Here is a 9,845-nt window from a genome sequence, read left to right as displayed (position 1 = left end):
ATTTCCTTATTAGTGGAAAGGGAGTGATCATTTCTCTTTTATGAGGTTGTAGGGATTAAATGAACTAATGTATGTAAAGTGCCTGATACAAATATGTAGTCGAAAAATGGTTGCTATCACTACTGTCATTATTATGGAGTTTATGAAATTAGTTATCAGTAAATAAACTTCTGTATAAACTTAATCCTCACTTTCAGTTTATCCCAGGACACCCAAGGATTTTATTTTGTTTAAATGTATGGGGCCAGGCACAGTGGCTCACGCCTGTAATCCCAGCACTTTGGGAGGCTGAGGTGGGTGGATCTCCTGAGGTCAGGAGTTTGAGACCAGCCTGGCTAACATGGTGAAACCCCATCTCCACTAAAAATACAAAAAACTAGCTGGGGTTGGTGGCGGGCACCTGTAATTCCGCTACTTAGGAGGCTGAGGCAGGAGCATTGCTTGAACCTGGGAGGCGAGGTGAGCCGAGATTGCGCCATTGTGCTCCAGCCTGGGAAAAAAATAAAAATAAAATAAAAAATAAACAAACGTATGTATTAGTATTTACTGAGCAGTGCTGATGGTTATACTTGTGGACAGATGTTGTTTTCCTCTTGCAGATGTATCAAGCACTTAACAACTAGATTTCCTCCTAACATAAGAAAAAGTACTTTGTGAAAATCCATTTGCTTTTGTGCTATTTTGTACCCTAACTTTTAAATAATTGTCACTTGTTTGCAAGTTTGCTAGTCTCATATTTATTTTTTTCTGTACTACCTGCTCACACATCATCACGCACATTCTTGTAGCTCTTTATAGATTAGAAAGCACTTTGCCTTAAATTCGTGGAGCTTCTACAATGTGCTCATCTAATCCTCATAGCAGCCATTGTAGAGGATACCATTCTTATCTTCATTTTACAGATGTGGAAACTGCTCAGTGTGGGTAAGTCACTTGCTCAAGGTTAAACAGCTAGTAAGGGACAGGACCAGTGTCTCAAGCTTCTCTGGTTTCGAAGCTTATACTTCCATAAAACAATAACTCAAAGCACTATAAAAGAAAACAGTTTATCCTTCCACTGCACCAGGCTGTGGAATGAGTGAGTGAATATCTATTACTATTGAATACATAAAGTAGGCAACATTCCATATGGAAAAAAAAATGTCTTTTTAAGTGCTTTTTGTTTTGTTTTGAGACAGAGTCTTGCTCTGTTGCCCAGGCTGGAGTTCAGTGGCACAATCTTGGCTTACTGCCACCTCTGCCTCCAGGGTTCAAGCCATCCTCCTGCCTCAACCTCCTGAGTAGCTTGGGACTACAGGCGTGTGCCACCACATCTGGCTAATTTTTGTATTTTTAGTAGAGACAGTGTTTCGTCATGTTGGCCAGGCTAGTCCCTAACTCCTGACCTCAAGTGATTTGCCCATCTCAGCCTCCCAAAGTGCTGGGATTACAGGTGTAGGCCAGTGCACCTGGCCTTCAAGTGTATTTTTAAATGACTATATCCAACAGCCATGGAGTCAGACCCACAGACATGGCTGTCATACAGTTCAGTAAATGATAAGCCCGGGCTCTGGAACATAGTAGGTGCAGGATCTGGAACATAGTAGGTGCTCAGTAAAAATTAGTTGAATAAATGAACACATTTCTGCCTGGTGGTTTTGGTGGTTTGAGAAAAGACTTCATGAAGGAAGTGACTTTTGAGGCAGATCTTAATGAATGCATGAGTGTGCATCTTTTGGGGAAGGTTAAAAACAAAAAAGAGTGCACGAGTCTGCCCAAAGGAGAAGGGGATGTGTGGACCAGATTTCAGAGTCAAAGAGCAGAGCACCAGATGACAGGAAGTAGGGTGGTGAGGTCAGGGAGGAGCAGCAAGAACTTCTTCCTTCCTCCCTGTAGACTGGTGCCTGGTGTGGTTTCTAGACCTTACAATCTTTATTCTGGTTTGGAAAACTTGACTTTATACCTATTTCTACAGCCTAAGAGTCTTCCTGTTGTGAAAAAGAGCTAAGCTTCAGGGGCTGAGTCTAAATATTTTGTTTTGGGGGCTGGAGGACCGGTGTGGCTGGTGATTTATATTTTAGGGATGCCAGTCTGATATTGGCATTGTTTACTATAAATGTCTGCTCTATTGCTCAAGTGTATGCTCTACCAATTGTTACATGTTTTCAGTATCACCGCATGAAGATATTTTTAGGCAGGATTTTGTAATCCTTGTTTACAGTATGGAGTCATTTGAATATTTTTTAAACCTACTGCTCTTACCTTTGATAAATTTTCTTTTGCCTTTTATTTTGATTGATTGTGCATACACTGTTTCAGACATTATGGTATGCCAGGCATGGTGGCCCACACTTGTAATCCCAGGACTCAGGGAGGTCAAGGCAGGAGGATCACTTGAGTCTGGGAGTTCCAGACCAGCCTGGGCAACATAGTAGAACTCCATCTCCATGAAAAAATTAAAAATTACCTGGGCATCATGGTGCATGCTTGTAGTCCCAGCTACCCTGAGGTTAGAGGATTGCTTGAGTCCAGGAGATAGAGGCTTCAGTGAGCTGAGATGATGCCACTGCACTCCAGCCTGTGCAACAGAGCAAGACCTTGTCTCAAAAAAATAAAAATAAAAATAAAAACCAGGCCCGGTGTGTTGGCTCACACATGTAATCTCAGCACTTTAAGAGGCCAAGGCAGGAGGACCACTTGAGCCCAGAAGTTCAAGATCAGCTTGGGCAACACAGCAAGACTCTATCTCTATAAAAAATAAAAATTAAAAAAAAAACCCAAATCAAACAAAAGAAAATGATAATTTTAACAAGAAGAAAATGCATGCATAATTCTATCCATTCTGCACATAGACTGAAATTTTTTGTGTTTCTTTCCAGGACACATCTTTTGAACACCACCATTCCACCACTGAACCATACTCCTCCAGATGATTTTTTAAAATTATGATTGTAAATTTATTTTTGCAAATTAATAGGTATTCAGCGTAGAAATCTGGAGTCAACATATGTATTAGGAAGAAAGTTAATATTATTATTGTATATTATACAATATTATTGTATTTCCTCCCAGTTTGGGGGATTTAATTAATCACACTACTTAGTACATAGTACTTTATCATCTTTGGTTGGTGACAATGTCACTTCTAAATTTCATTTTATTTTATGTATATATGTATATTTGAGATAGGATCTCACTCTGTCATCCCAGCTGGAGTGTAGTAGTGCAATCTTGGCTCACTGCAGCTTCGACCTCTTGGGTTCAAGGCGATCCTCCTACCTCGGACTCCCAAGTAGCTGGGACTACAGCTACAGCTGCACACCATGCCCAGCTAGTTTTTGTATTTTTAATAGAGATGGAGTTTCACCATGTTGCTCAGGCTGGTTTCAAACTCCTCGGCTCAAGTGGTCCACCTGCCTTGGCCTCCCAAAGTGCTGGGATTCGCAGGTGAACCACCGTGCCCAACCTATTTGTTCATTTTTTTCTCTTTCATTCCCTTTCTCTTCCCCACTTAGATAACTAAGTTTTATTTAAAGTGTCTCTTATTTTAATTTGTATCTGTTCCTACAAAAAGTGAATTTTTGTTTTGTATTAACAGATTTTTAATTTCTGCAAATGGCATAACGTTTTAATCTCATTTTGTTTCTTCATATTTTTCACTGAGCACTGTTTTCAAATGCATTCATCTTGCTGTGTATGCATCTAATCCATTGCTTTTGATTGCTGCATAATATTTTACAATACAACATCTACCACACTGTAGCTGTCTCCTCTCCATACGATAACCAGGTTGTCTTTGAATCCCTACCACCATAAATAGCACACAATAAATATTTTAATGCAGAACCCCTATGTGCCTGCATAAGAATTTCTTTGGGATATATCCCAGGAGGCTAACTGCAAGCTCATAGAGTGTATGTGTTCTGAATTTGCATGCTTCATGTCAGATTGCCCCACAACTCCCCCAGCTGGCATTATCAAGCATTCTAATTTCTGTAGCTTAGTAGATGTAAAAGGATAGAACGTTGCTGATTTAATTAGCATTTCTGTGGTACTTTGGGCATCTCTTCATATGCCTTTTGATTTTTGGAATTCCTCTCTGTTTATGTTTTTTTTCTGCCTTTTTTTGGTGATAATGTTCATGCCAACTATTTGTATGTTTTGCTTTTATTTTTTCCTAAGGGTTGCTGCCCTCTTATTTATTTACCAGAGTTATGTGTGTTGCATATTTCGAACATATTCTTCCATTCTCTTATCTAGTTATGTTGTGCCTTTTTTTTTTTTTGAGACACAGTCTCGCTCTGTCACCCAGGCTGGAATGCAGTGGCGTGATCCCAGCTCACTGCAAGCTCTGCCTCGCGGGTTCCCACCATTCTCCTGCCTCAGCCTCCCTAGTAGCTGGAACTACAGGCGCCTGCCACCATGCCCGGCTAATTTTTTGTATTTTTAGTAGAGACAGGGTTTCACCGTGTTGGCCAGGATGGTCTCCAACTCCAGACCTCATGATCTGCCTGCCTCGGCCTCCCCAAGTGCTGGGATTACAGGCGTGAGCCACTGCTCCTGGCCACGTTGTCTCTTATCTAGTTATTTTGTTCAACAATGTTCTTTGTTGAACAGAAATTCTTAATCTTAATGTCATCATATTCATCAATATTTTTGTCTTACAGGCCTGATGTGGTGGCTCCCACCTGTAATCCTAGCACTTTTGGAGGCCAAGGCGGGCAGATCGCTTGAGCTTAGGAGTTTGAGACCAACCTGGGCAACACGGCGAAACCCCATAAACACAAAAAATTAGCCGAGCATGGTGGCTTATACCTGTAGTCCCAGCTACTTGGGGGGCTGAGGTGGGAGGATCGCTTGAGCCCAGGAGGTAGAGGCTGCAGTGAGCTGAGATTGCACCACTGCACTCCAGTCTGGGTGACAAAGTGAGACCCTATCTCAAAAAATATTGTCTTACAGTTTGTGCATTTGAAGTTTTGCCTTTCCTTTTCAGTCACAAACTATAATTATCTCATATTTTTCTTTGTTAGCTTTTCAAATTTATTATGTTTTTAACCCTCCTAGAGTCTACTCTTTTGGATGTAGAATTGTTGACATATGGTACTTATACTATTCAAGCCTTGATATATCAGTTTCTGAGAGAGGGATGTTGAAGTCTTCAACTAGAATTATACATCTCTCGATCTTTCTCTGCAGTTGTTTTGTGTGTATGTGTTTGTGTGTGTGTAGCTGGAGTGCAGTGGCATGATCATGGCTCACTGTGGCCTCAAACTCCCAGGATCAAGCGATCCTTCCACCTCAGCCTCCTGAGTAGCTAGGACTACAGAATAGTGCCACCATGCGGGTTAATTTTAATTTTTATTTTTATAGAAATGTAGTCTTGCTGTGGTGCTTGTCTTGAACTCATGGCCTTAAGTTATCCTTTCACCTCGGCCTCCCAAAGCACTGGGATTATAGGTGTGAGCCACTGCACCTGGCTCAGTTCTGTATGTTTTTTATGTTTTGAAACAGCTGGGACTGTAGCTGGAACTATAAGTATATGCCACCAAGCCTGGACAAATTTTTTATTTATTTTTTATTTTTTATTTTTAGTAGGGATAGGGCTTCTCCATGTTTGTCCAGGCTGAGTTCTGTATATTTTAAGACTGTATGATTAGGTGCATCTATGTGTTTTGCCTGTTGTATCTATGTATTTGTCTGTTGTTCCTTTTAAGAAAAAATAATGACTTTTCATCTCATGTTTTGAAACTAAAATTCCTCTTTTACAGATACTAAGATCGCAACCCAGTTCACATTTGCCTGGTTTATCTTTCATTTTATTTTTAATCTATCTCTTTAAATATGCCTCTGAGTTGGACGTGGTGGCTCACACCTGTCATCCCAGCACATTGGGAGGCCAAGGTGGGCAGATCACTTGAGGTCAGGAGTTTGAGACAAGCCTGGCCAACATGGCAAAATCCTGTCTCTACTAAAAATACAAAATTAGCCAGGAGTGGTGGTGGGCACCTGTAATCCCAGCTACTTGGGAGGCTGAGGCAGGAGAATTGCTTGAGCCTGAGAGGTAGATGTTGCAGTGAGCCGAGATCAGGCCACTGCACTCCAGCCTGGGTGACAGAGTGAAACTCCATCTCAAAAAAAAAAAAAAAGTATGTCTCTTAAAGTTAGTTTACTGTTGGATATAATTTTTAAAAATCCAATTGGTGAGATTTAATGTTATTATTATATACTAAGATTTAGTTCTATCCTCCATTTACTCTACATTCTTTTTTATTTTTAATCTCCATTTCTGCTTTCCATTAAATAGGCTGAATTATCTTCTGCCGGTTTAAAATTTATACGTAATTATTTTTTCTTATGGTGGTAGCCCTTAAATTCAGACTTACACCCATGGGCTTAAGAGAGCTTCTCCCTCTCAACAGCTTGAATGAAAGCCCACACAGAAGTTCCAAGCTTGATTCTCAAAGAGTCAAGTGTTATGTGTTCACGTTGATAGAATCAATGTTGCTGAAGCAAGGGGTATTTGATCTTCAAAGGAAACACAGAGTGCCAGTCCCAAAAGAAGGGGAAATGGAGGCTAAGAGATTGTAAAACGGTATATGTCTACATTGTTCTTTTTTTTCTTCAGAGATGTGGTCTTACTATGTTGCCCAGGCTGGACTCAAACTTTCGAACTGTCAAACTCCTGGCTCAAGTAATCTTTCTGCCTCAACCTCCCAAGTAGCTGGGATTACAGGTGTGTGCCACCACAGCTAGCTTCACGTCTTCTCTCATATGAAATAAACTCCTTTGAGCCTCAGTTTCTTCATCTGTGAAATGGCAATGATAACACCTATCTCCAACGGGTGATATGAAGAGCAAAGTGGGTAACAGATATGAATGCTCCTTGTGAATCATCAAGTGCTATGCAAAGTTTAGTCATTATTCTCACTCTTGCATTCATCACATGATATTACTGACATTTGTTTAGGTGTTGGTATTTATCTATAATGCTGCAAGGGAAGTTTTGTCCTAGCCAGCATTCTCCCTAAAGTGTGCTGATGCACGTAGGATTGATTTTCATTTATTGAGAATAATGAATAGGCAAGAAGTCAGCACTATGTTTGACCTAGGAGTCAGTTTCCATCCAAAGACGTCTACAGTCCTGAGGCAGCATAACTTACTAGTAGACTGGCCAGACTGCAACACAGCTGAAAGCTTGGCTCCAGTGTCTTCTCTGCTTTGAGTTAGATGTGTGACTTTTGTCAGGTCACTTAAACTCTCTGAACCTCAAAGTTGAGGCTGGGCGCAGTGGCTCACGCCTGTAATCCCAGCACTTTGGGAGGCCGAGGCGGGCAGATCACGAGGTCAGGAGATCGAGACCATCCTGGCTAACACGGTGAAACCCCATCTCTACTAAAAATACAAAAAATTTGCCAAGCGTGGTAGTGGGCACCTGTAGTTCCAGCTACCCGGGAGGCTGAGGCAGGAGAATCGATTGAACCTGGGAGGCGGAGGTTGCAGTGACCTGAGATTGTGCCACTGTACTCCAGCCTGGGGACCACAGTGAGACTCAGTCTCAAAAAAACAAAACAAAACAAAACAAAACAAAAACCTCTCTGAGTCTCATAGTCCTTGCCTGAAAAATGGAGGTTGTAAGAAGACCTGCCTCTTAGAGTTGTGGTAGGATTAACAAGATTATATGTAAAAGACCTTGGCCTACGAGAAGATCTCAAGTTTATCAGACACAAATTCAAATCTCTTTATTGAGCATTTACTAATTTCCATTCTGATGCATTATGACTAGTTTAAATGCAGGTTCTTTCTCATCTCTGAGGTACACGAAATAGACCTGTTTCCTTGGAAAAACTATTATTTCTCTCCAGGCCTTATGTTTTCAGTATTTGGACCAGGAATCCTTGCCCCAGGATTACAGTCTCACAAGAAAAATCCTGTTTCCTATAGGCAATTGGAGTTGATAATTCTGCTTCTTTTCTCACATGAAGGATTTCGTTTCCGACTAAACTGAAAGATAGTGTGTATCTGCTCTGTTTACTGAAATAGGTTCTCCCTCTAGGTGATTGTGCGTAAACCTACAATAGTCCCATGAATTAGGCCCTGATATCCCCATTTTACTGATAAGGAAATGGAAGTTCACATAAATCAAGTGACAGAATCAAGCTGATCATGAAAAGGGAGGTGGGCTTTGGAGTCAGACAGACCTGAGTTAGGATTCCAGCACTGCATTTACTAGATTTTGAACTTTGGTCCAGTGACCTACTTTCTTAAGTTTCAGTGTCCTCATCTGTAAAGTGGGAATTATAATAACATATACCTTACATGCATGTTGTGAGGCTGGATTGAGAGAGTATACGTAAAGTAGAGTGCCTGGCACATGGTAATTACTCCATAAATTCTTGACACTTGATAATTATACTGGGAGCCCAGAGCCCATAGAACCTACCTATAGAGTGCTGCCTTATAGGAAACTTCAATTATCATCAAGCTGTTTTAGAACTTTTCACTGGCCATTCAAATGGTTGCCCTTAAAAATCCTTGGGCTGTGATTCAAGATTAAAGTCCCAGGAAGGAAATGAGGGCAACAAGATTTGTACAGTGAAAGGAGACCTTGAGTGGGAGTCTAGAGATCTGGGATGTAATGATGACTCTTATTTAGTGTGTGTGGGACCTTAGGCATAGCACTTTACCTTCCCAGCCTCAGTTTTATTATTTGTTAAATGGAAACTATTCTTTACCTCACTGAAGGTATAAATGCAGAGGGATAAAAATGCTCTTTTTGCAATTTTAGAAAGGCTGTATGTGCCAGGTGCAGTGGTTTAAGCCTGTAATCCCAGCACTCTGGGAGGCCAAGGTGGATGGACTGCTTTGAGCCCAGGAGTTCAAGACCAGCCTGGGCAACATGGTGAAACCCCATCTCTACTAAAAATTCAAAAACTAGCTTGGCCTGGTGGCACATGCCTGTAGTCCCAGATACTCAAGAGGCTGAGGTGGGAAGATGTCTTGAGCCTGGGAGATGGAGGTTGCAGTGACCTGAGATCGTGCCACTGCACTTCAGCCTGGGTGACAGAGCCAGATCCTGTTTTAAAAAAAAAAAAAATTCTGTGTAAATGTGAGTTGTTTCAATTTGTGTTTACTGTTCTCCCCAGAGGGAGAGTAAACTGGACTCAACCATAACCTGAGACCTTCCTCCCAGAGAGCAGCTACTGGGAAGACCTTCCTCCCAGAGAGCCCAGCCTAAGTGAGGCCTGGTTAACTATTTGTTGCTTCTGCTGCAACGACTTGTGCTCAAATATCAGTCACCAAGCCTGCTGCATCCTCATCCTTGCAGAAAGACAGCACTGTGCTGACCGTCCCCACCCACACCCTTCTCTAACACAGCTGTCTGGACTAGGACTGGGAATATGACCCAAAGCCAAGCAACCCATGGGCTTGCCAATGACCTACAAATGTGTCTTGGCTCCTAAAATAGGAGTTGGACAAATCAATATTTCTCTCTCAGGAATTTGAATCAGGCAGCATGAGGTGATTGAGACAATTAGCAGCAATAAAAACTATGACTAACAGGATGTAAAGAGAAAGGCCATGAGGTTGAGTAGGGGTATGTGTGGGAGGAGGAGTGTGGATGATGACAAGCCAAAGTGATAAAGAAGAAGAAATTATGAATGAACAGATCTATAAAGTAGAAAAGATAATATATGGATAGACAACAGATATTTCTACAGTTCCTTCTATGAACTGGAAACTGTTTGTCTCTGAACATAATGAAAGTGACTAAGATACAGCCTCTGCCTTCACAGCACTTAATTTTAGTGGGGAAGAGAGACAAACAAGCAAACAAACAAATAAATAATTATAATTTTTTTTTTTTT

The sequence above is a fragment of the Mandrillus leucophaeus genome, unplaced genomic scaffold (assembly GCF_000951045.1).
Source record: "Mandrillus leucophaeus isolate KB7577 unplaced genomic scaffold, Mleu.le_1.0 Scaffold14, whole genome shotgun sequence".
Lineage (NCBI taxonomy): Eukaryota > Metazoa > Chordata > Mammalia > Primates > Cercopithecidae > Mandrillus > Mandrillus leucophaeus.
This window is presented reverse-complemented; position numbering follows the sequence as displayed.